Source organism: Solanum dulcamara, chromosome 9 (genome assembly GCF_947179165.1).
Source record: "Solanum dulcamara chromosome 9, daSolDulc1.2, whole genome shotgun sequence".
NCBI lineage: Eukaryota > Viridiplantae > Streptophyta > Magnoliopsida > Solanales > Solanaceae > Solanum > Solanum dulcamara.
In genome coordinates, this window is record NC_077245.1 from 50,288,968 (window position 1) to 50,316,310 (window position 27,343).

The 27,343-nt window shown below is 37.1% G+C and overlaps 1 long non-coding RNA gene across 2 annotated transcripts; it reads left to right on the plus strand.

The window, feature by feature from the left end:
- The first annotated feature begins 2,092 nt into the window (after positions 1 to 2,092).
- Positions 2,093 to 19,198, plus strand: LOC129903265 (uncharacterized). 2 transcript variants are annotated; one of them, XR_008770230.1, is made up of 3 exons: positions 2,093 to 2,158; positions 4,540 to 4,603; positions 18,460 to 19,198. It is a non-coding gene; the product is annotated as an uncharacterized LOC129903265 (long non-coding RNA). The 2 variants fall into 2 exon arrangements; XR_008770231.1 differs by lacking the exon at positions 18,460 to 19,198 and adding an exon at positions 15,854 to 16,912.
- The last annotated feature ends 8,145 nt before the right edge of the window (positions 19,199 to 27,343 follow it).

The window sequence follows — 27,343 nt, forward strand, 5'->3', positions numbered from 1 at the left end:
ATGTTAAACTCAAGGAACAACGTTTTGAAGATATCCTTCCACCAAATAATAGGATGGTACTTCAACAGGCTCTAGTTGTGCTTAAAAAGATCTCCATTATGTGGAGAAATTTTGGAGACAAAAGACTGGACCTGATTAGTTTGCAATGGGAAAAAAATACTAGGTTTAAAAGAGAGAAAAAAAGGCTTCAAATAAGAGAAATAATGCACAGTCATCACCCAGATAATGATCCAGGGTGTTCAGATTTCAGGAGCACATCCTAATGCGTTGTCTCCCCGTCTAGAGGTTCTACTAGTTCTAGTTGTTGCTTAGTCTATTACAATTAGGCTAGTTATGTCTTCTTAGGAGCAAAGATTCTTAGTCAATTTATCAAGTGTAATGTCCTACAACTTCTAAGCAAAGGTTTAAACCATCCTTCGTATGCGTATAGTCCTGAACCCTATGATTTCTAAGTTGTATATATATGTTGAGGTCCTTTACTAAGTTTAGTAAGTGTATCATATGTGGTTTATCATCGTAAGGTACCTCAAACACCAAGTCAAGTTCAAAGCATTTTTATTGGCTAAGTTTTTGTATGAATTCATATAAGGGTCAACTTTAAATGATCATAAATCACAGAATATGAAGAGTTAGGTGACTCGTGACTAATCAAATTAAATGTCTACGAGTTTTCTTTCCAATGCCACCAACCGTTCATCAATGGACTATGGAGTAAAAAGTTATGACCGTTATACTAGACATGCTGCAAGCTATCACTATGTGACGGGAATTGTGATGGTTCGTCAGACCTTTGATGGGACCGTCACACCTGGCAGTCACAATGAGGCAAAATGGTCAAATTTTAGCCTATTTTGATAGTCCAAGGGACGTTCCGTCACACAAGCGACGGTCCGTCATCCAGACAATTTCAGAAGATCAGATTTTTCCATTTTATAAATATATTTTTAGTATATTTTTGTCCTAAAAACTTTTTGGGAGTTATCTAAATGCCCCTAAACGTGTTGGAAATCAATTTTTCATTATTAGACCCTCTCATTCACTCCTAAATTTCAACACTCAAGTATTTAAAGAAACACCAAGGCTAGAGTTCATATTCCAAGATTCTCAACCAAACTTCGTCACTAAGGTATGTAGGACTTAAATGAGGATTTCCTTTCATCCTCATGTCCAAAATTTTCTCAATTTTAATGAACTTAATTCCATAGATAAGGTTATCAAATTCACTTTCGAACTCATCACATTTATGATCCGAATTCAATAATTTCTTAAATTATTTATTCATGATTATGAATTCTTGACTATTGTACTTTTTTTATACTTAATAAGGTTCTACATTGTCATTCTTATTAGTTATTGACATGATATTATTTATGATTCATGAAGCTCATATTTCAAAGCATTATTTTAGAATCGTTATACCATTATGAAAGCTATTTTGAGAAATCACAAGATATGCATGTTATAGAAAATTTCTCAAGATTTAAGCTATGAACTTGATTTGAAAGATATGTTTTACAAAGAGAATTTTTGCATATGATTTTACAAAGAAAGATTTGAGCTTTATCTCACCGATTTGAGCTTTGTCTCACACATTATTCAGATAGATAGATAGTTTGCCTAAATATGAATATATCACATAAGTATATTATTTTGAAGGATTATTTAGCACTAAAATGATGCATATTTAGAAAATTAAAGTTCCATAACTAAATGGTACCATAATATTTGAGTATGCCGCTTTGACGATCAACTTCTTTAGCCTTTTGAGGCCCAGTCAGTGGATCCACATCAGATAGATAGGTTTTATACCCTGAAAAGGTATAGGGAAACCCTTCTTACTGAGATTATAAGTTGGACAACATGAGCTCACATGGGGTATGTCGGTTATAAGAAACTCCCCAGTAAAGCTACTACTAATTTTATGTACTTGTATCATCATTACGATTTTGAAATATATGACTTTTATGAACTAGTTTCAAGATGTATTTCATTTATTTTATTTTACATTATGATTATGCTTAGTGACATCTTACATACTCAGTACATTCTATGTACTAATTGCATATTTTCTCTGCGTTGCATCATTTTTTGATGTAGCTTCAGGCTTCCGTTCTCAGATTTGTAGCTAGATAGGTTGCGGCTTTCAAGTATGCCATTGGTAAGTCCTCCTTATTCGGAGACTTTATGGATTAGTTAGTAGTTAGGCTTATCATTAGTTCTATTATTTGTTTTAAGGTAGCAAAGGGCGGCATACTTATTTCCTTCATTCTAGATAATAAAGGCTTTATTCAGACATTAGTTGTTTCATGGACCTCTTGATTATTTTACTCAAACATATATTTAGTACATATTTCATTAACCTAAGTTTCAGCTTCCACTCATATTTCATAAAATGTCAGATCAGTTCATTAGCAGCATGCTAATACCAAGGGTCCGCTTGGGATCATTCATGATATTGAGTGTCGGTCACATCTAGCGTGCAGACTTGAGTTATGACAAACTTGATATCAGAGTATTAGGTTCAAGTGTCCTAGGATATCTATAAAGCCACATCTAGTAGAGTTCTTATTATGGGTGTGAAGCGCGTCACACTTATAATAGAGAGGCTATAGGATGTTTAGGAAATATTTCCATTCTTTCATAATCTCATTCGTGCGATATAGTTTAACTCTATTCACCTTTTTTAATTCATGCTTATATGTGTTTCAGATCATGCCTCCACGAAGAACCATTGGTCATATGATGCAAACTAGGAATAGAGGACATCCACCAAACCCCCAACTACTACAAATTCCCATCGGACCAAGGGGTCCCACTGCACTTGTTGTTCAAGTACCTCAGGCTATGACGACACAGGTTGACCGTCAGGGAGCAGCCCCTGTAGGCTGCCAGGGTGTAAGACCCCAAAAGTTGAAAAGTTAAAGAATGAGTTTTAAAAAGGAGTTCCCAGAAATTTACAGCTTTTCGCACCAGGTTGCCTTCATGGAGCCCTTCATGGGCCGTGGTGCTCTTCATGAGCCATGAAGAATCGTCGTGGAAGGCATTGGCTAGTGGAAATTTTGGGTAAAGGTCAACGGATGGCTCCACGGCCCGTAGTGTGAACCACGGATCGTGAGGATGTCCATGAACCTAAAACCTTAAGATCTCGCAACCAAAGTTCTCACCTCCACCACTACGATCATCACCACGACCCGTGGTGAGCCTTCCGTGCAGGTGCCCAAATTCAGTTAAGTTAGAGGTATTTTTGTCTTTTCCCTATGTTTTCATTAATGAATGTGGACGGTTTTTAGGGGTTTGTGCTATCCTATTAATTACCCTAAGCCTCCCTAACCCTCTCATTCTCACCCTAACACCCTAATCCCAAAATCTTCTCTCTAAAGTTTTTTCTCAAGAGTCTTCTTCTTCCTCAAGCAATTCAAAAAGAAAATCAAGGTCAAGTCTTCAAGTCAAGAACAAGTTGGGGATTCTAAAAGCTTAAGGTATGTGTGAATTCATCTATGGGTCCTTTCACCCATGGAATCCCAAGGTTCTTCTCAAATTCTTTTATGAATTCTTCTTCTAAAAAGCCCCAGTTTCATGAATTTACATTGGGTCTTCTTACTTATGATTTATTTTATGACTATTGAACAAATTATACATAATTTACATCATATTTCATGATTTAAAGTTGAATTTCAATGACCCATGTTATATGCTATTTCAAGTATATTTTCAAGGAATTATGATCATGAATTTCAAGTGATTTCAAACTTTATGAATGACTACCAAGGTTTATCAATTACTCGTGAAAGATTAAGAATAATGTTTGAATAATATTTTAAGCACAAAATTTTAGTGTGAAAGATAATTCTCACACAATCATGTTAAAGAGGTGAAAAGATATTCTCACCAACTCATGGATTCTTAGAATCAATCATGTTAATGAGCTATTATTATGATTACTTTATGATGAGGATTGATATCTTTTATTTTCTTTCCTAATGATGTTAATGGCTACGTTTTCATGAAATTTCATTGGGATAATGACTAAGCACAGAGAGGACTTTAAGGTGGGGTTCGGTTCAGTAGCCATAGTACCTACCTAAGGGAATCCTTATAGCAACCTTTAGTCCCTAACTACTTTTCCCGCATAGTTTTATGATGCCAATATGGCCTAACTAGTGGATCTACATATAGCTCATGATTATGATGTTCTCACAGAGTCTACCTTGACAAAGTAGCCTTTCTCTTCTCGATGTGGGAGTTACATCAGATTCTATATTATAGCTCGCATGGTCTTGTATGTTGGTTAAAGGTCCTATCCCACATAAAGGTATATGAAAAGGTATAAAGCTCTCATGATGATGTTTTGATGCATTGACCATATGATTATGATGTTTTAATGTTTTCATGGTCTTACTCATGTTTTAAGATATTGGTAATGCATCTCATGATTCAGATTGATTATGTCCTATATTCATTGTTCATGCATAATTCTCACATACTCAATGCATTCCATGTACTTACACATACTTTTTCCTACATTGTATCATAATGTAGGGTCGGACGATCATCGCACACCTCCCTCTCGTAGCTAGAGTTGAGCTTTACTTTCTTATAGTTGGTGAGTCCTCATGCTTCGAGGATAATACTTTTATTTTTTCATAGTTCTTACGACTTTTATATGTTGTCATGGGTTATCTAGGAGCTTGTCTTATGCCCCCATCTAGTTTAGTAGAGGCACGTTGGATGTCATGGAGTCTATATTGTCTTCTCATTTTAAGTTTGAGACTTGTTGTCTTTTATTGATACTTTTCATGTTGAGACTTTAATTTCCGCATTTATATCTTAGCTTATTTATTTACTTACCTTATGTATGCTTATAAATTATATGCTAAGAGGCTAGGTTGGAGTCCCTCGGGATTCTAATCATTGTGTCGCACCTAGGGTCTAGCTTGAGTTGTGACAAAGTTGGTATCAGAGCACAAGGTTTAAAGTGTCCTAGAGAGTCTAACATGATGCGTCGAGTAGTGTCTTGTTCATCGATGTGAAGCGCGCCACATCTATGTATAAGAGGCTATGAGGTATCTTAGAAAAAACATCACTTCTTTCATGATCTTATCATGCAATAGAGTTGAACTCTAAGGCTTCCTCCTCTAACGCTTTCTCTTTATGATTTCAAAAATATGCTTCCACGAAGAAACCCCATCTGAAGGAATGCTAAGGAGGAGCGACAAGCTCCAAATGAGCCTTTGAATGATCAAGTCTCTCATGCGGAGTTTCAGGCCGCGTTTCAGGTTATTTCATAAGTCGTAGCTAATCAAGATAATAGGGAGGTGGTAGCTTTCATGAACCCAAATCTGGGTATAGTGGATAGTTGAGTTCGTGACTTCACTCAGATGAACCCTCTCGAAATCCATGGCTCTAAGGTAGACGAGGATCCACAAGAATTTATTAAGGGCATTGCTAAGATTGTTGGGATCATAGGTTTTAGTCCGGTGGAAATAGAAAACTTAACGGCTTATCAACTTAAGGGAGTGGCACAAGTTTGGTATAGGTAATGGAAGGATGAAGGATGTAGAGATGATGGTCCCATTGATTTGGAGGAATTCAAGGTTGCCTTCCTTGACTTATTCTTTCCTTTGGTGTTGAGGGAAGTTATGGTACAAAAGTTCATCAATTTGCGTCAAGGTAATATGAGTGTGAGGGTGTATGACCTCAAGTTTATGAAGCTATCAAACTATGTTCCTTTCATGGTCGCCGATCCAAGGGCTCGGATGAGCAAGTTTGTTTCGGGTGTGTCCGATTTGGTGGTCAAAGAATGGAGAACTGCCATGCTTATCAAGGAGATGGATATTTCGATTAAAGCAGATAGAGAAGGAAATGTTGAAGGAGAGATATAGAAGGGAGTCCAAGAGAGCTTGAACCGATAGTGGAATTTTTTGTATGGTAAATTCGGGAATGGTGGTCATCCTCAGTTACATCAAAAGTATTCAGGACAAGATTCATCTAACATTCTGGCTCCAAAGTTTGATAAAGATAAGGTGACTAACTCTAAGAGCTCTGAGTGGTGAAGTCATTCTTCCATGCAAGAAGTGTGGAAGAAATCATAAGGGAGAATGCTTAGTAGGATCAGATGTATGCTATAGGTGTGGAAAGCCGGGTAATCAGAAAGAGTAGTGTAGGAGTGGTGCTAGACCCCAGACTTAAGCGATAGACCATTTAGATTAGTGTGGGACTACTTCGGGTGGCGGTCAGTGTCAAAATTGATTTTATGCCCTTCAGACTCGTTAGGAGTTAGATGATTCACCCGATGTTGTGACTGGTATGTTGAAAGTCTTTGAGTATGATGTTTATACATTGTTAGATTTGGGTGCTGCTCTATCATTTGTTACTCCTTATCATGCTATGAAATTCATTATTAGTCCCGAGATCTTGTTAGAGATTTTTTTGGTCTATACTCTAGTTGGTGATTCAATTGTGGCTAAAAGATTCTTTCGAAATTTTTCTTAGTTTCAGTTTTTCATAAAATCACCGCAGTTGATCTTGTAGAGCTTGATATGATCAATTTTGATGTTATTCTTGGTATGGATTGGCTTCATGTATGTTATGCTTCTATATGTTCTTGAACTAGTGTGGTCAAGTTTCAATTTCCTAATGAGCCAGTCCTAGAATGAAAAGGTAATAATTTCGTGTTTAAAGGTTAATTAATCTCATGCCTTAAAGCTCGGAACATGATTCTAAGGGGTGTATCTATCATCTAGTCCTAGGTTAGGGATACAAATTCCGAAGCTCCTACTCTTGAGTCAGTTCGGTTGTTAATGAGTTTCTAGAAATTTTCCCCAATGATCTCCCAAGCGTCCCTCCCAAAAGAAAAATAGACTTTTGAATTGATCTTCTCCCTAATACCCAGCCTATCTCTATTCCTCCTTACTGAATAACCCCGAAAGAATTGAAAGAGTTAAATGAGCAGTTAAAGGATTTGTTGGATAAGGAATTTATTATATCGAGTATTTCTCCATGGGGTTCTCTAGTTCTCTTTGTTAGGAAAAATAATATTTCTCTCCATATGTGTATTGACTATTGATAATTGAACAAGGTCACTATTAATAATAAGTATCCCATTTCAAGGATTAATGACTTGTTTGATTAACTTCAAGGAGAAAGCTACTTTTCAAAGATTGATATTCGATCGGGTTATCATCAACTGTGGGTGAGAGAGCATGACATCTGAAGATGGTTTTTAAAACTCAATATGGTCACTTTAAATTCTTGGTTATGTTTTTTGGACTAACGAATGCTCCTGCAACTTTTATGGTTTTGATGAACAGGGTGTTCAAGAAATATTTGGATATATTCGTAATTGTGTTCATCAACGATATTTTGGTTTACTCTTGAAATGAGATGGCGCATGCCAATCATTTGAGGATTGTCTTGCGAATTCTCAAGGACCGTCAATTATTTTCTATGTTTGTCAAGTGTGAGTTTTGGTTAAGGTCAGTTGCTTTCCTTGACCATATTCTCTCTGATGAAGGTGTTATGGTTGATCCTAAGAAAACCGAAGCGATTAAGAATTGTTCTAGACCTTTGTCTCCTTATGATATTCAAAGTTTCTTGGGCTTAATCGTTTATTATAGACAGTTTGTGGAAGGTTTCACTTCCATTGCATCGCCCTTGACTACTTTGACTCGAAAGAAGATGGAATTTCAATGGTCTGAGGTATGTGATAAGAGTTTTCAAGAGTTTAAAGATAGATTTACTTCCGCTCTGATGTTGACCTTGTCAGAAGGTTTTGATGGGTTTGTTCTTTATTATGATGCTTCAAGTGTTGGTCTTGATTGTGTTTTGATGAAGAATGGTATGGTGATAGCCTATGCTTCTAGGCAACTCAAGGTACATGAGAAGAACTGCCCGACCCATGACTTAGAGTTAGCAACAATTGTTTTTGCCTTGAATATTTGGAGACACTACCTTTATGGTGTCCATATTGATGTATTCACAAATCATAAGAGCTTGAAATATGTGTTCACTCAAAAGGATTTGAATCTTCGACAAGGGATATGGCTTGAGTTGTAGAAGGACTATGATATGAGTATGTTGTACCATCCGAGAAAAGCAAATGTGGTTGCCCACTCTCTTAGTAGATTGCCCATGAATAGAGTTTCCCATGTTGAGGATGCAAGAGAAGAGCTTGTTCGTGATGTTCATAGATTAGCCTATTTGGGTGTCTGATTGGTTGATTTTGAGGATGGTGGTGTTATTGTTCAAAATGGTTCTGAATCGTCTGTTGTTGCGGATCTTAAGGCCAAGTAAGATAATGATCCTAATTTGGTTGAGTTGATGAAAACGATTGTCAAAAAATTCATTAAGGCCTTCTCCCATGGGGGAGATGGTGTTTTGAGATATTAAGGCTGATTATGTGTTCTCGAAGTTAATGGCTTAAGGGAAATGATATTGTCATAGTTTGTGTATTCTATTTATCCGGGTTCCACATAGATGTATTGTAATTTGAGGAAAGTGTATTGGTGGAATAACATGAAGAGGGGTATTGTGGAGTTTGTGTCTAAATGTCCTAATTGTCAATAAGTAAAGGTTGAGCATCAAAAATCGGGAGGTTTGACTCAAGATATTGAGATTCCTACTTGGAAGTGGGAGGCCTTGAATATGAACTTCATTACAGGTTTGCCTCATAATCGTAGGCAATATAATTCGATTTGGGTGGTAGTTGACCAAATGACCAAGTCAGCTCATTTTTTTCTCATTAAGACTTCCTATTCATCTGAAAACTATGCTAGATTATATATCCGAGAGTTGTTTAAGCTTCATGGTGTCCCATTGTCTATCATTTCAGATCGAGGTACTCATTTTACATCTCAGTTTTGAAGATCTTTCCAAAAGGGTCTTAGTACTCAAGTTAAGCTTAGTATAACTTTTCACCCTCATATCTATGGTCAGGCCAAGCGTATCATTCATACCTTATAAGACATGTTGAGAGCTTGTGTCATTGATTTTAAAGGTAACTGGGATGATCATTTTCCATTGATAGAGCTCGCTATAATAGTAGTTACCATTCCAGTATTCAGATGGATCCATTTGAGACCTTATATGGTAGGAGGTGTAGATCTCCTATTGGTTGGTTGGAAGTTGGTGAAGTTGCCTTGATAGGACCCGAGTTGGTGCATGAGGCTATGGAGAAGTTTAGAATGATTGGAGAAATATTGAAGACTACCTAGAGTCAACAAAAGTCCTATTCAGATATGAGAAGAAGAGAACTTCAATTTGAGGTTAATGATTGGGTCTACTTTAAAATTTCACCCATGAAGGGTGTGATGCGCTTTGGCAAGAAAAGGAAGCTTATTCCCTTTATTGGTAAGGTAGCATATGAGTTGGATTTGCCTTCCGATTTGGCATCAGTGCATCTGGTGTTCCATCTGTTCTTGTTAAGGAAGTTTATTGGTGATCCTAGCTCCATCGTGCCTTTAGAAAGCATTGGTGTAAAATAGAGTCTTTCATATGAAGAGGTTACGGTTGAGATCCTAGACTGACAACTTAGAAAGCTAAGAAACAAGGAAATAGATTTAGTTAAAGTTTTATGGAGGAACCAAGAGGTTGATGGTGCTACATGGGAAGACGAAGCTAATATGATGTCACGATGTCCTCATCTCTTTTCTTCCGTTCCTAATTGAGGTATTGGGTTTCTTCATGATCTACTTAGTCAAAACCACGTGTTTTAGTCATTCTCATGTTTTCACATACATTCATGTTCATGAAATGAGTTTTAAAGTCATGCTTTAACTTGAGATTGAATATTCCATGTTCTGTATATTTTTGGTATATTTTGCATTCATGTTGGGCTGTTATGTCTCTTTCCTATTCCATTCATGCTATCTTGATTTTCATTCAAGGATGAATTTTTCCAATGGAGAGATATTATAAGACCCCGGAAGTTGAGGTTTAAAGAGGAGTTCCCAGAAATTTGCAGCTTTTGGCACCAGGTAGCCTTCATGGAGCCGTTCACCGTCCGTGGTGCTCTTTACAAGCCATGAAGAGCCATCATGGAGGGCAATGTCTGGTGGGAATTTTAGGAAAAGGTTAACCAATGTCTCTTTCAATGGTTGCCGATCTACGTGCCTGAATGAGTAAATTCATATCGGGGGTGTCCGACTTGATTGCTAAGGAATGTCGCACTGTGATGCTTGTTAAGGATGTGGACATATCTTGGCTTATGACTTTTGCCGAACAAATTGAAGAAGAAAAGCTCAAAGAAATGAGGATGAGGGATTCTAAGAGGGTCCGGTATGAAGGTGGGTTCTCCAATGCTAGGACCGTTGGTAGTAATAGACGCTGTCATCAAGGACAAAGCTTGGGGAAGAAGTTTAGTAAGGATAGGGTACCATACCCTAAAGCTCAAGGAGAAGGAGGTGTAAATGTTAGTAACCCTTCTTTTCCTAAGTGTGCAAAGTGTGGAAAGTGTCATGGAGGAAAGTGCTTGATGGGAATGGGTGCTTGCTATGGATGTGGCAAGATGGGTCATAAGCTATCCGAGTACCCTTTTGTTGCCAACAAGAGTGGAGAAGGTCGTCCTCTAGGAATCCAAGTTCAACAAGGCGCCCAAGCTCAACCTAAGGGTGGCCAACGCAACAACCGATTATTTGCTCTTCATGCTAGGCAAGAGGTTGATGAGTCTCCCGATGTGGTCATAGGTATATTACGAGTCTTTAACTTTGATGTTTATGCATTTTTTGATTCGGGTGCCAACTTGTCTTTTGTTACTCCTTATATTTCTATGAGATTTGATGTGTGCCTCGAAGTGTTAATAAAACCTTTCTCGATTTATACTCCCGTTGGTGATTCGGTATTAGCCAAGAGAGCTTATAGAAATTGTCCCATATAGGTCTTGCACAGAGTTATTTCCATGTGACCTTGTTGAACTTGATATGACTGATTTTGACATCATTCTTGGTATGGATTGGTTACATGCCGCTTACGCATCCATATATTGTAGGACTCGTGTGGTTAAGTTTCACTTTCCTAATGAGCCTATTCTTAAATGGAAGGGCAATGATTCGGTGGTTAAGGATCGATTCATCTCATGTATTAAGGCCCGAAGAATGTTTTCCAAAGGGTACATTTATCATATTGTGCGAGTTAGGGACATCGATTCCAAAACTCCTACTCTTGAGTCGGTCCCTATAGTTAATGAGTTCTTCGATGTGTTTCCTGATGATTTGCTCGATATTCCTCCTGAAAGGGAAATTGACTTTGACATAGATCTCCTTCCCGATACCTAACCTATTTCTATTCCTCCTTACTGTATGGCTCCGGCGGAACATAAAGAGTTGAAGGAACAATTGAAGGATTTGTTGGACAAGGGTTTTATAAGATCGAGTGTTTCACCATGGAGTGCTCCTGTGTTATTTATTAGGAAGAAATATGGGTCACTCCGAATGTGTATAGACTACCGACAATTGAATAAGATCAGCATAAAGAATAAATATCCAATTCCAAGGATAGATGACTTGTTTGATCAATTAAGAGGAGAAAGCTACTTCTCTAAGATTGACCTCTGTTTCGGTTATCATCAATTGAGAGTAAGGGAGTGTGATATTCCTAAAATAGCATTTTGTACAAGGTATGGTCATTATGCATTTGTGGTAATGTCTTTGGTTTGACTAATGCTCCCGCTATATTCATGGATTTCATGAATCGTATTTTGAAGCCATATTTGGACATGTTTTTAGTAGTGGTCATTGATGATATCTTGATTTATTCTCGAAATGAGGAAGATCATATGGGTCACTTGAGGATTGTGTTGCAAACATTGAGACAAAAGCAATTATTCACTAAACTTAGTAAGTGCAAATTTCGGCTAAGGGAGGTTGCATTTCTATGCCATGTCGTGTCCGGTGACGCGATTAAAGTAGATCCAAAGAAAATAGGGGCGGTGAAGAATTGGACAAGACTATTATCTCCTTCAGACATTAGAAGCTTTTTGGGCTTAGTCGAATACTACAGAAGGTTTGTTGAAGGGTTCTCATCTATTGCTTCGCCTTTAACTAAGTTGACACAAAAAAGGAAAAATTCCAATGGTCGGAAAAATATGAGAAAAGTTTCCAAATATTGAAGGATCGTCTTACGTCGACTCCTATTTTGACATTGCCCGAAGGTTCAGATGAGTTTGTTATTTATTGTGATGGTTCACGTGTTGGTTTGGGTTGTGTCTTGATGCAACATGGTAAGGTTATAGACTATGCCTCTAGACAACTTAAGGTGCATAAAAGGAACTATTGATCCCATGATCTTGAAGTTGCGGCGGTTGTGTTTGCGTTGAAAATTTGGCACCATTATCTTTATAGGGTGCATGTTGATGTGTTTACTGACCACAAAAGCTTGCAATATTTGTTTTGCCAAAGGGACTTGAACCTTAGGCAAAGGAGGTGGCTTGAGTGTATTATATCATCCGGGTAAGGCAAATGTTGTAGTCGATGTTCTTAGTCGGTTGTCTATGGGTAGTATTGCACATGTTGAGGAAGGTAAAAGGGAATTGGTTAAAGAGGTCCATAGATTGGCATGTTTAGGTGTGCGTTTGGTTGATTCCAATGATGCAGGCGTTCTTATACATAATGTTTCAGAATCGTCTCTTGCGATAGACGTTAAGGCCAAACATGACAAGGATTCAATTTTGGTCGAATTGAAGAAGTCGATTGCCGAAAAATCTGTTGATGCTTTCTCCCTCGGAGAAGATGGGGTACTACGTTACCAAGGTCATTTGTGTGGTCCAAATTTTGATGGATTAAGAGAGTTGATATTGAATGAGGCCCATAGTTCTCGGTATTCAATTCATTCGGGATCCACCAAGATTTTTCGTGACTTGAGGGAAGTGTATTGGTGGAATGGCATGAAGAAGGACATAGCAGAGTTTGTGGCTAAGTGTTCAAATTGTCAACAAGTGAAAGTTGAGCATCAAAGGTCGGGAGGTCCAGCTCAAGAAATCAAAATTCCTACATGAAAGTGGGAAGATGTGAATATGGACTTTGTCACGGGTTTGCCTCGTACTAGAAGACAACATGATTCTATTTGGGTCATTGTAGACCGAATGACCAAATATGCACATTTTCTACCGGTCAAGACTTCTTATGGTGCAGAAGACTATGCTAAGTTGTACATTCGTGAACTTGTGAAACTTCATGGTGTTCCTTTGTCGATTATATCGGATAGAGGTACTCAATTTAGTTCACATTTTTGGACATTTTAGAAAGGTCTTGGTACTAAAGTCAAGCTAAGTACCCTTTCCATCCTTAATCCGATGGACAAGCCGAAAGAACAATTCAAACCTTGGAAGATATGTTAAGGGCATGTGTGATTGATCTTAGAGGAAGTTGGGATGGCCATTTTCCATTGATTGAGTTTGCCTACAATAATAGTTATCACTCTAGCATCCAAATGACTCCTTTTGAAGCCTTGTACGGGAGAAGATGTAGGTCTTCGGTGGGATGGTTTAAAGTAGGTGAGATGACATTGATTGATCCAGATTTGGTAATTGATGCAATGGAGAAAGGAAGGCTCATAAGAGAAAGATTGAAAATGGCTCAAAGTCGTCAAAAGTCCTATTCAGACACTAGAAAGAGAGAGCTTGAATTTGACGTGGATGATATGGTTTATTTGAAGATTTCACCTATCAAAGGGGTAATGCGGTTTGATAAGAAAGGGAAGTTGAGACCTAGATATATAGTACCCTGTAGGATATTGAAGCGCATTGGCAAAGTAGCATATGAGTTAGACTTGCCACTTGAGTTAGCTTTGGTTCATCCGATATTTCATGTATCAATGTTAAGGAAGTTTGTGGGTGATCCAAATTCTATTGTGTCAATGGAAAATGTGAGTATTGAAGAGAATTTGACTTATGAAGAGGTCCCGATTGAGATTTTAGACCGGCAAGTGAAGAGGTTAAGAAATAAAGACGTTGCATTCGTCAAAGTGTTATGGAGTAATCAATAATTAGAGAGTGCTATGTGGGAAGCGAAATCAAATATGATGAAGTGTTATCCGTATCTCTTTCCTTCCACTCAAGCTTAAAGGTACTAAGTTGTTCATGATCAAGTTGATTAAACTCCTATATTTCAGTTCCATATGTCATTCATATGCATGCATGATTAATGAAAATGATTTTTCTCAAATACTATGTTTGATGTTAAGCATGAAGTTTACATGTTCTATGCATTTTTCGAAGTGTCCTCATGTTCATGTTGGGTTGTTAGTTCTTTTTCCATGTCCTTCCTATTTAGTTGAATCTCATTCTTGGACGAATGTTCCCAAGGGGGAGATATTGTAATATCCCTCAAAATGCTCATAAGTGCCTTCAGAATGCCTTGGAAATAGGCCGCTCATGTCATGCATTATTCTTAATCTTTTTGGAAAATCAGAGTTCGAAGTATCGATCAAGGGGACAAAACCTACGGGAAAATGGTCTTGGTGGATTTTTAGGACTCGTATATCGAAAGACAAATTTTTGAAGGAACTACGCAAAACAGTAAGGTGGCGACAAGTCCGCGTCGTGGACCTGGCAGGGGTTTTCTGGTCGTGTTAGATTTTTAGTAAGGGCATTTTAGATTTTTCCTAAATTGTTAGCTAATGAACCTAGACGTTTTTAGGACCTAAATTCAACTCTATAAATAAACATAAACCTCTAATTCTATTCATTCTTCTACAATTCACCTACTCAAATATTTCTCTCTCTACAAAAGACTCTCAAGGACTCCATTGAAGACTTCAAGTATATTCACTCAAGCTCTCCATCAAAACTCTCAAGTTCTTCCAAATTTATTGGTGTTCTCACTTAAGGTATGTGGGTATTCATTTATGGATTCTTTCAATTTGGAATCCATATTAAAGTATGGTATTTTATGGATTTTATGATCTCTACTCCTATTGCATGAATTTTGATTCAAATTATGATTATAAGTCTATTTTGATATAAATTGATGGTTATTGCATTAAATTGAAGAGTTTTTTCATGAATACTCTTATTTTGATTTTGAGGGTTTATGATGTAAAATATGAGTATTTTCAATTATACTTCCTAATGATACTATCTATATGAATTATGTATGAGCTGATATAAAGTTTATGATCATGCATATTTTCAAGTCAATTTCATAATTTTCAAGTCAATTGATCATGAATTCATGTCTTACCCTAATTTCAAGTATAAGCTATGATCATAAATCTCCAAGTATGAATTATGTCTATGTAAGTATGATTGTAATGATGAAAGGACAATTCTCACAATACAAGTATGTTATGAAAAATGAGCTACTCCTTGATTTCAAACCTATGATAATGACTATGATATATGAAATTATGATTTCTATGCTATGTATGTATTCCGTGTTTGACTTAACATTGAATGTAGACTTGAGGTGGGGGATCAAAATACGGGGTCCTTATATAAAGTCTCTTTTCTCATAACTATGTGCCACCGTAGGAATGCCTTCATGGCCTAGCTAGTGGATCCACATATAACACATGCATGACCCGCTTAGTGGGGTAGAGTCTATATTAGCAAGTAGATTCCCCTTTTTCTTCGTTGTATGGGGAGACAACAAAATTTCATGTTATAGCTCGCATGGTCTTATTGTCGGTTATGGTTCCTATCCCAGCTATGTATGATCTCTTATGTATGCTATGATTTTAAATTATGCTTTTTAAATACTTTGGTCAATATGATTTTCCTCATGTCTTTACTTACCTTATCCTATCATATGATTTACTTGACCGTTGCATTCTATGATTTACGTTGCATGTCACGCCCACATACTTAGTACATTCTAACGTACTAATGCATACTCTTTGCCTACTTTGTCTCATAATATAGGGGTTGAGGTTGAGGATCACACTCATCTACTTGGCTAGTTAAGCTTTCCTATCGCAGCGGTTGTGGTGAGTCCTCATTTAATTGGGGACTAGTTGTTGAACTTGTTATTTTTTTTAAAGACTTTGCTATGTTTCGGGTGAGTTAGGGACATGTCTTAGCCTCCGCCTATATTCATAAGTAGAGGCATCTAGTTGGACAAATGTTTTGAGCTTATGTTGTCATGTATCGTTCTTAAATTTCTATTCATGATTTAGACTCTCTTATGATGCTTTCACTTTTGCTTTACCGTATGAATGCTTATGATATGTACAAGAGGCTTGGTTGGAGCCCTTCGAAGTTTCGATTGCCGTGTTACGATTAGACCCTAGGTCGGGTCGTGATAAGAAAATATGAAAGTTGTTGGCACTACAGGTATCTATGACGATCTACCTGGTGATGAAGAAGAAAAGTACATAACAACCAGGGGGTTTATAGACTTACAACTATGGAAGCCAAGGTCGAAGCTATCAAAGGGATGGATACTATGATAGGGATGGACACCGCGATAAAGCGACTAGCACAACAAGGATCAATAAAAAAATAATTGGAGTGGTCTTTATGTGCATCCTAGAAACAGAGATAGAGGTGGAGCTAGAGCTAGAGTGAGCAACCCAAGGATGGAAGAGATAAGTTTTGCAGAAAATTAAATCTACAGAAGCTCGTGTCAAAGAACTAAAGGGAGACATGTCGAAAATGACCCCAATTGTAGAGTCATACTCAACCTCTATCAAGTAGTTGGAGCAGCAGATGGCACAATTGTCAGCCACGGTAAATCAAAGGAAGAATGGTGCACTACCTAGTGACACTGTCCAAAATCCAAGAATGGAGAAATAGTGCGGTTTGAGGATGTCGTGCCGCGACACTAAATTAGGTGCTTCATGGGAGGCTATCCATGTGGATTCTTGATGAAGTCTGAGTAGTCAGGTAATCTACTGCTGATGCCTAGGGCATTGCAGGTATAATTACTTTCCTTGTTTTCAATTTTGAAGTTTTTGGGTACATTGGGGACAATGCACAAATTTTAGTGGGGAGTGGGGCATCCTGAAACCCTTTGGAGTTTTCTTGCTATGTTTTTTTTCTGAAGGTGTAATATCTAGTAGAACTGCATGTTTAGGTTGTTTGTGTGAATGCAAGTTTCTATAGGAGTTTGTAGTAGCCCGTGAAAGTGAAAAAAATGTCCTATTTAATTTTTTTTAATAATTGTGATTATATCTCAAATGTGATAATTGATTTTCTAGGATCTTTGTAGCATTGTACATGGTAATTTGTTGGTCAAATGCTGGTATGACTGTGTTGATTAGTACCAAATAGCATAAGATCAGCGCCATATGTGTGTGATCTAAGTTTGTATGGCTTTATTGATGCATTTGTAAGGTATAACTTGCCTCGTTAGTCTCACTAGAACAATTGGATAACTAGATTAGGATAGGATCATATGCCTTTGTTGATAATGAGTAACTTAGCCTAAATTTAACCAACCAAATGAAATTATATGCTTTGAACCAAAAGTTTGAGCTTTAATAGACCTTTTCTTTGATTAATCACAATTCATCCCCCTTTCTATCTGTGAATCCTAATTTTGTCCCTTGTCCCTTCAAGGACAATGTGTTCCTCAACTCAGGATAAAAGCCTAAGTTGAGGGTGGCAATTATAAGGAGAATCAGTTTGTGAACCTTTATCTTGGCCCTGGTCCCTCCTAGGAGATTATGTACTTCAGCTTAGACCAAAAGCCTAAGTTGAGGGTGGCTATCATAAGGAAAAGTAGAAAAGTTAGGGTATGAAAAGAATGGTGGGATGAGAAGAAAAGAAAAGCATGGGTTGTGGCTGCAAATGAAAAAGAAGATAAGTGAAAAAATGAGTTATAAGAAAGAATAAGATTGAACAAAAGCGGAAACCACTCCCAAGAAGAAAGAATGAGAAAATAAGGGAACAACAAGAGTTTGGAGGGATGAAAACTAGTAGCTAAGACAAAGTAGCATTTGGAGGGGCAAAGTAGTCACTTTTATCCTAAATATATCCTACATAAACCCGAGTCTATGTTACAAGCCTAAAAAGTCCTATTGTGATCCTAAAAAGGTTATTCAAGAGTTGAAGTATTGAAAATAAGGGAAAGCCTGTGGTCTTTACTTTTGCATTATTTGAACTTCTTTTGAGAGTGTGAGTAGTTTTGTTCTAGTCTCTTTTTATTTTTTATACACTGTGTGAGAGACTTCTTTGTGGTGAGGGCACTATGATTGTATTGTTTGGTTGCTATATTGATTAGTATATGATTGTTTGTATTGATTTGGTTAGATATGAATATTATGATGCAATGGAGTGTTCATTGTGAGTTTTTTAGAGCATGATTGCATTGTATAAGTGAAGTTGAGCATGAGGTTTATGTTGTAGGGCTGCTATATATTTCTATGAGTTGCCTGTATTTGCACGTCGTTTGGTTTTATGTTTTGTTATTGCTTGAGGACAAGCAACAATTCTAAGTTGAGGGTGTTGATGTGTCTCAAAAAATATGACATTTACGATGCTTAAAACATAGAGTTATTGTTAGTTTGATATGTGCTTTTGTTTAGTTTTTCAGGGAAATTGAAGTGCGCTTGAGTTGAGGATGTTTGGATTGGTTTATGTGGAAACTTGACTTAGTTTGGACTAAGGTGGAATAATGGTGTCAAGGAGAGAGCAAAAGAAAAGCAAAATCTCGCAAGAGGTGTTCAATCACTTGGTTTCATTGAGGTTTCAAGGCGACTTGAAAGGAGAAATCAAAGAACAAACTTCACTGTGCATTGAAGGGCCTTGGATTGGATGTTTGAAGACTAAATTAGCATGTTTGGACCAAGGGTGTACACCACTAGATCCTTCATGGGCTGTGGTGCACATCACTGTCTGTGAAGAGGATCCCTCCAGTAGTGAAGAAGTCTTCCCAGGGAAGCAGCCAACAAATTTGCCAAGGCAAGCATCACGAGCCATGGTGGTCATCACTGGTCATGGTGGGTGTTGTGGTGGGGTGGCCTGCCATCAAACACCAAGTAAAGGTCTACGGAGCACCACCACAGCTGTGGTGCTCACACTGGCCGTAGTGGGTGCCCGTCCAGTGAATCTGTAGCCCATCAAATTCAGTCTTCCTACTTCGTTTAGGACTAGTTTTAGACTTCTATAAAAACCCACTTTTGTTATATTTTTAGGGTACACTTTTCCTATATTTTTTCTACTGTTTGAAGGCTATCATACACGAACTAAACTACAATTTAGAGATTTGATTATTTGATCAAAGGCTGCTGAATAGTAGCACAAGAACACACATGACAACTTGTTTCTTGGCTAGTTTGGAAGACTTAAATCAAGTTTTGATTGCTTTGTCAATTGGTTGGTTCTTGTGTTTATTTTATATATCTTTGTAAGTATGGTTTCATGAGTTATACATAACTTCTTGTTTCTTTACTTATAATTATGCATAGCTAATCCCACGACTAGGGTTGTGGGAACCATGACAACATAACTAGATAGACAAACATAGGATTGATATTTGTGATTTATTTTTGCATGTATTGTGATTTCTTCATTCAAAATTCTTTCTTAGTGAGTGCACACATTGAGAACTTCTCCGTATTCATTGGTTTCCCGGGAGGGTGGTAGTGATTAGGAAAAGAATATCACAACATAAATTTAAAGAGTCTGGCTTCGAAAAAAGGGATAAACTTCATCTAAGTTACTTGAGACCGAAAGGAGATAGTACTCTAGGATCTAGGGTGAGGGTTAGTAAGGCATATATTCTGAGACCGGGAGGAGATGAATGAGATATGTCTAAGAAGGATCGGAAGGTAAATTAAATGTTACTTAACTCGCTATATTTTGCATGCAATACATTGAATTGATATTATGAATATGAGTTGTCTATTAGGTTAAAAGTCATGGGGATCATAACCATAGTCTAGTCTTCATATTGTATGCAACCTAAGTACCATTTACTTGTCGTTACATTTTTACTTGTTCTTAAATCAAAACCAAAATCCTCACTTTTACTTTATGCATCTTTATTTTTAGAAAGTAGCAGCAACATATGAATAGTGATATCTAATAGAACTGTTTCAAACTATTCCCTGTGGGATCAAACCCGACTCTTAGTTGAGTAAAATATACTGCTAACGATCGTCTATATTTCTTTCGGGAGGTATAATTGAGTGTTATCACTAAGAATTGTGCTTTGAAAGTTGATTTGGTTAAGCTCTATCTTTCAAGAAGATACCCAAGGCTAAGCATTGTCCTTTGGAAGTTGATTTGTTTAAGCTCTACCTTTAAGAAGCTACCCAAGACTATGCATTATCTTTTTGAAGTTGATTGACCCGAAGCTAAGCATTATCTTTCGGAAGTTGATTGGTTAAGCTCTACCCTTCAAAAAGTTACCCGAGGCTAAGCATGGTCCTTTGGAAGTTGATTAGTTAAACTCTACCTTCTCAAAAAGTTACCTCATCTCTACCTTTTCAAGAAAATTACCCGAAGCTAAGCATTGTCCTTTTGAAGTTGATTGGTTAAGATCTACCCTTCAAGAACTTACAAGCATTTTCCTTTGAAAGTTGATCAGTTTAAGCTCCACTTCTTCAAGAAGTTACCAAGGCTAAGCATTATTCTCTTGACACTGAATGGGCTATAAGAATTATTTTCTCAAACCAGATACTCTCTCTTATCTCCTCTCATTAATATTTTTTTTTTTAATACCATTATTCTTTTAATCACATTAGCCTATACTTTTCTATGTTTATGAGCTAACTATTTTATTTAGTTATATTAGAAGCTGCAAGTATCAAAGGCCTTTAATCAAAACAAGAGACGGTTGAGAGTAGCTTTTTCTCCCATTCTGAAAGGATCAATTATTTATTCTTATATCTTGAAACTTGATCCAAATGATGATTTACACTTTTCATGTTCATACGACCTTATGCCTCAATCTTATCAATTCAAGCTACTATCATATTTTTTTTAATCTCATACCGTCATTTCATTTTTAGAAACCCAGTTCGTTCCTAAATTTAAAATTATACACGGCTTGATTCTCGTATGACCAGATATATATATGTAGGTGACTTGAAATCAAAGTCTCGGCCGCAACATTTTTCATAATTCCACCTGGTCACACCATGACCATCTTGTTAGTCGCTCAAAATCAGCTATTCAATCAACGTCTTTGCCTGACAATTCATCCTTCATCATTAATCAAAGAGGGGGAGCTATTGACATCCAATTTTGACCGATCTATAACCCATTTTTGGATTGCTATATGAGTGTTTTTAAAACTTATCTCTTTTATTATATATTTCAATATTATCCAATTAATTATATACTTTGGTATTCAAAATTTACAATATTATTATTATTATTATTATATAAATAATATTATTTTCTTAATTAAGAATAATGATTTTCATACTTTCTAATTTTAAATATTTATTTAGTATATAATATGTGTACATTATATATAATACATAGTGAAGTATATTTCTTTTATATGAAAAAATCATTATTTATTAACTTATTTAATATGTGTAGTATTTTTATTAATTAAATAACAATCTATTTAATTTTCCTCCAATTTATTTAAATTTTAGCCATTTCTATTATAGCTTTTTCCATTCAATTCATGTCAATTTTAGCCAAATTACTTGCAATTCCATTTCAATTCTAGTCTTATTAATCCCGATCCAATTAAATCAAATGTGACCCAATTCTAAATCCTAACTTTCAATCATAACCATTAATTACATCTTGATTAATGGTCATGATTAATTCTTTTATTCTTTCCTATTTTAAATACCCAACCACCAAAATCCCTAAATCTTTGCATTCTCTCTCCCTCCCACGCCGCACACTGCCCTCCCCTCTTCTCTCTGCTCTTCATATCTCAAAGGAGACAGCCGCACCTCTCTATCTCCGTCGCCTTCTCTCTCACACCAATTCGCCGCCTCCCAGAACCACCGCATAGCCACCACCACCTCCATTCTACTTATCTTCTGTTCTTTCTCTCGCCCCCACCACTGTCCAACCCCATTCGCCGGATTCTTCTCTTTCTTTTCTCCATCGCCGACCAAGATCTACCTTTGTGGACCTTGAAAGGTGCCTAACACCTTCCTTTTGAGGTAATTATAACCCTTACCCAATCTTTGGTTGTGTTGACCTTTAAAATTAATTTATTTTGTAATATAGAATAGAATGGTGCCCTAATGCGCTTTTATTTCATTAGGTAGAGACTCTTCTCTTTTTAAATCCTCAAAAGAGTTGTCACGTCATTGCAATCCCGTTTTGAGAAAAATGGGGCACGACACGTAATACATAGTCAATGCAAATTAAAGGGAATTCAAAGGTCGTAAGAGATTCGTAATCCAAAAAATAGTGTAAACCCTAACATAATCTTTGTGTGGGCGAGACCATCAACCGACATATAACCATGTGAGATATAACATGGTGTCCAATGTATTGTCCCATTGAAGAGGGATGAATATATCTTGCCAGGATATAAATACATTATCCTTATAATAACTGGGTACTCGCCTCTAGTCCTTAAGATTGTGTACTCACCTCTAATCTCCTTGAGATTAGGTATTCACCTCTAATGTCCTTTAAACCTACTGTGGCACGTAGTTATGGGAAATAGGAAATCGCCACTAGTCCACTCGGTGCTTGAATTTATCCTTATTGCACTATAACTTCTTCCTTATAGCATATTTGAAACATCATCCATAACTCTTGCTTAAATCTTCTTTGAAACATGATTCATAAAGCTTTCATTAAAATAACTTGAAAATCATGATCATAACTCATAAATCATGCTTGGAACTAGCATATAGAATAGGTATTTGAAATTCATCTTGAAATCATGCAATGTAATGTGAATTATTCATAATTAGGCTAATAGCATTGAAATATATCATAATTAAGAAGACCCAATGTAAATCATGAAAGGGCTTTTAGAAGAAGAAATCATAAGAAATATTGAGAGAAAACTTTAGGATTCCATGGGTGAAAGGGCCCAAGGATGAATTTCCATATATCTTGACCTTTAGAATCCCTAAAGGTTTTGATAATTGAAGTTTGAACATGAAAAAATCCTTAGAATTTGCTTGAGGAAAAAAACGAGACTTGGAGAGCACATTTTTAGAGAGAAGATTTTGATTTAGAGTGTTAGGGTGAGAATGGGAGGGTTAGGAGGGCTTAGGTTAGTTAATATGTTAGAATAAACTCCCAAAAACTATCCATATTTATTAATGAGATCTTAGGGAAAATACAAAAATACTCTCGAATTAAAGTGAGTCAGACCCCTTGACGGACCATCTTCACAGTCCGTGAAAAGCTTGACGGGCCGTGGAATGGTCTGTGGGAACAAACATGGTCAAGTCTGGCATGAGGGGATTTTGATGGGGGGGACAATGTTCTGTGGTGTCCCTCGTGAAGATGGCTCGAGTCCATGTCTGAAAGAATTCAATTTCACGGACCACCTGATGGTCCGTGAACATGACCATGGACCGTAGACCTAATTGTGGAGTTACTTGGATTTTCCCCTATTTCTTGGTCTCTTCACGGCTACTATCCACGGGACTTGGTGTCCAGTACAGCACATAAAGGGCCTCATGATCATTATCTTGGACTCAATGTTTCTAACTTTCCAACTTCTGGGGTCTTACAATAACCCCTCAGAAATATTCGTCCTCGAATGAGACTCAAACGGGTATGAATAAGACATGGAAAAAGGACTATCAACCAAACATGAATGCAATGATGCCTTTAAAATGCATAAACCATGCGACTTTCAACTTATCATAAAATATAGGTTAAAGTCAACTTCATGAACATATATGCATATGGAATTTCATGGAATAACTAAAACACAGGAATTCGTAAGAGTAGGCATAAGGAGATAACACTTTAATTCAAACGAAAACTCAACTACTCGGGTTATAAAGTCATTCTGGGCATAACGAACATGAATCCAATCCTTACACCGAATCAAAAACTCACAACATACCTGATGAGGTACCTTGTCGAGTTGGATGACCTGAAGAAGGGTAAGGCTAAGCTCCCTGGTGACTATCCTTATTATTTTTAGCAATATAAGGGAAATTACTTATCTTATGACCCGTATTACCAAAACCAAAACTTGCACCCGAACCGCCTAGACAATCTCTTGAGTGGTTCCTTCCACACTTCTGACATGCGAGAAAATCTGACTACTAGAACCGTCACTTTGATGCTTAGGGTATGGTACCCTGTCCTTATTGAACCTAGAGACCAAATAACTGGCAAAAGATGGACCACCATTGGTTTGAGCCCTCTTGGACTCCCTCTTAGACCTCTCTTAGGATGAATTTCCATATATCTTGACCTTTAGAATCCCTAAAGTTTTTGATAATTGAAGTTTGAACATGAAAAATCCTTAGAATTTGCTTGAGGAAAAAAACGAGACTTGGAGAGCACATATTTAGAGAGAAGATTTTGATTTAGAGTGTTAGGGTGGGAATGAGAGGGTTAGGAGGGCTTAGGGTAGTTAATATGTTAGAATAAACTCCCAAAAACTATCCACATTTATTAATGAGATCTTATGGAAAATACAAAAATACTCTAAAATTAAAGTGAGTCAGACCCCTAGACAGACCATCTTCACAGTCCGTGAAAAGTTTGACGGGCCGTGAGTGGTCTATGGGAACAAACATGGTCAAGTCTGGCATGAGGGGATTTTGATGGGGGGGCAACGTTCTGTGGTGTCCCTCGTGAAGATGGCTCGAGTCCATGTCTGAAAGAATTCAATTTCACGGACCACCTGATGGTCCGTGAACATGACCATGGACCGTAGACCCAATCGTGGAGTTACTTGGATTTTCCCCTATTTCTTGGTCTCTTCATGGCTACTATCCACGGGACTTGGTGTATAGTACGGCCCATAAAGGGCCTTATGATCGTCATCTTGGACTCAATGTTTCCAACTTTCCAACTTCTGGGGTCTTACAATAACCCCTCGGGAACATTCGTCCTCGAATGGGACTCAAACGGGCATGAACAAGACATGGAAAAAGAACTATCAACCCAATATGAATGCAATGATGCCTTTAAAATGCATAAATCATGCGACTTTCAACTTATCATAAAATATAGGTTAAAATCAACTTCATGAACATATATGCATATGGAATTTCATGGAAAAACTAAAACACAGGAATTCGTAAGAGTAGGCATAAGGAGCTAACACTTTAATTCAAATGAAAACTCAACTACTCGGGTTATAAAGTCAATCTGGGCATAACGGACATGAATCTAATCCTTACACCGAATCAAAAACTCATAACATACCTGATGAGGTACCTTGTCGAGTTGGAAGACCTGAAGAAGGGTAAGGCTAAGCTCCCTGGTGACTATCCTTATTATTTTTAGCAACATAAGGGAAATTACTTATCTTATGACCCGTATTACCAAAACCAAAACTTGCACCCGAACCGCCTAGACAATCTCTTGAGTGGTTCCTTCCACACTTCTGACATGCAGGAAACTCTGACTACTAGAACCATCACTTTGATGCTTAGGATATGGTACCCTGTCCTTATTGAACCTAGAGACCAAATAACTGGCAAAAGATGGACCACCAATGGTTTGAGCCCTCTTGGACTCCCTCTTAGACCTCTCTTTCAACTTCTCTTTCTCTATTTGCTCGACATGTGTCATGAGCCTAGAGATGTCCATCTTCTTGATCAACATGGTAGGTTTTCACTCTTTGGAATCCAAATCCAAGACTCCCAAAATAAACTTTCTCATACGAGGTCTAGGGTTGGCAACCATGAATAGAGCATATTTGGACAATTGCGTAAATTTCAAGGTATATTCTCTTACACTCATGTTCCCTTTTTAAAGTTGATAAATTCTTGGATCTTATCTTCTCTCAACTCCAAAGGGAAGAAACATCTATAAAAGTAGCCTTAAATTCCTCCCAATCAACGAGACTCATATCCCTAGCTCTTTCACCCTTATATTGACTGAACTATATTTGAGAGACTCCTTTCAATTGGTAAGAGGCCAAATCCACCTTCTCCAATGACGTCACCTCCATAATATCAATGATCTTTCGAACTCCTTCAATGAACTCTTGGGTTGGGGGTCCTCATCCAACTTGTCCCATGAAACTACGAGGGATTCATTCTAGTGAAGTCACAAACTTTTGATACCGCACCGTACCCATATTTGGGTTCACAGGAGCAACAACTTCTCAGTTGGCCTATGCCTCCATAGCTTGGGCAAAAACTTGAAATACTGCCATAAATTCTGCATAGGTCACTTGATCGACCATTGGGTCATTCAGAGCTTATTGCTCTTCTCTAACATTCCTTCTCATGGGAGCTCTTCGTGGAGGCATGGTTCTGTAATTACAAAGAACAAGCATTAGAAGGAAATTCTTAGAGTTCAATTCCATCGCACGATAAGATCATGAAAGAAGTGAAGTTTTTTTCCCTAAAACATGTCATAGCCTCCTATTTATAGATGTGACACTGTTCACACTGATGAATAAGACTCTACTCAACGCAACATGTTAGACTTACTACGATACTTTAAACCTTGTACTCTGATACCAAGTTTATAATGACCTAGGCTAGACCCTAGGTGTGACACGATGATTAGAATTTGAGGGACCCCAATCAAGACTCTTAGCATATCATTCATGACATATATAAGGTAAGTAAAGAAAACAAGCAACAATATAGATGCAGAAGCATAGTCTCAATAAAGAGCATAAATCTCAAAAATTTGGAAGAAAGAAAACATAGACTCTAATCATCCAACATGCATCTACTAACTAGATGAAGGCATAAGATAAGCTCCTAGCTCACCCATGACAACATAAGAGAATTGAAATAGTCAAATGACACAATAAAAATAAAGTGTCTTGTCATCAAAGTATGAGAGATCACCACAAGAACAACTGTACTAAGCTCTAGCGATGAACGGGAGGATGAGCGTGATCGTTGGACCCTATATTATGATATAATATTGTCAAAAGTATGCGTTAGTACATAAAATGCACTAAGTATGTGAGAAGTATGCATGAATAATAAACATAGGAAATAATAAATATGAATCATGAGATGCAAGACTAATATCTTAAAACATGAGTAAAACCATGAAAACATTAACATATTATACTCATTGGTCAATGAATCAAAAACATCATCATCATGAAAACTTTGTAACTTTTCATGTAACTTGGTGTGGGATAGGACCTTTAAAATATCATGCGAATGTAATACATAATCATTGTAAATTGTAGGGAATTCATAAGTCATAATGAAAGTCGAACTCAAAATATAGTGTAAATCCTAACATAATATTTGTGTGAGAGACACCGTCAATCGATATATAACCATGTGAGCTATAACATGGAGTTCGATGTATTTCTCCATCGAAGAGGGCCAAATATATCTTGCCAGGATA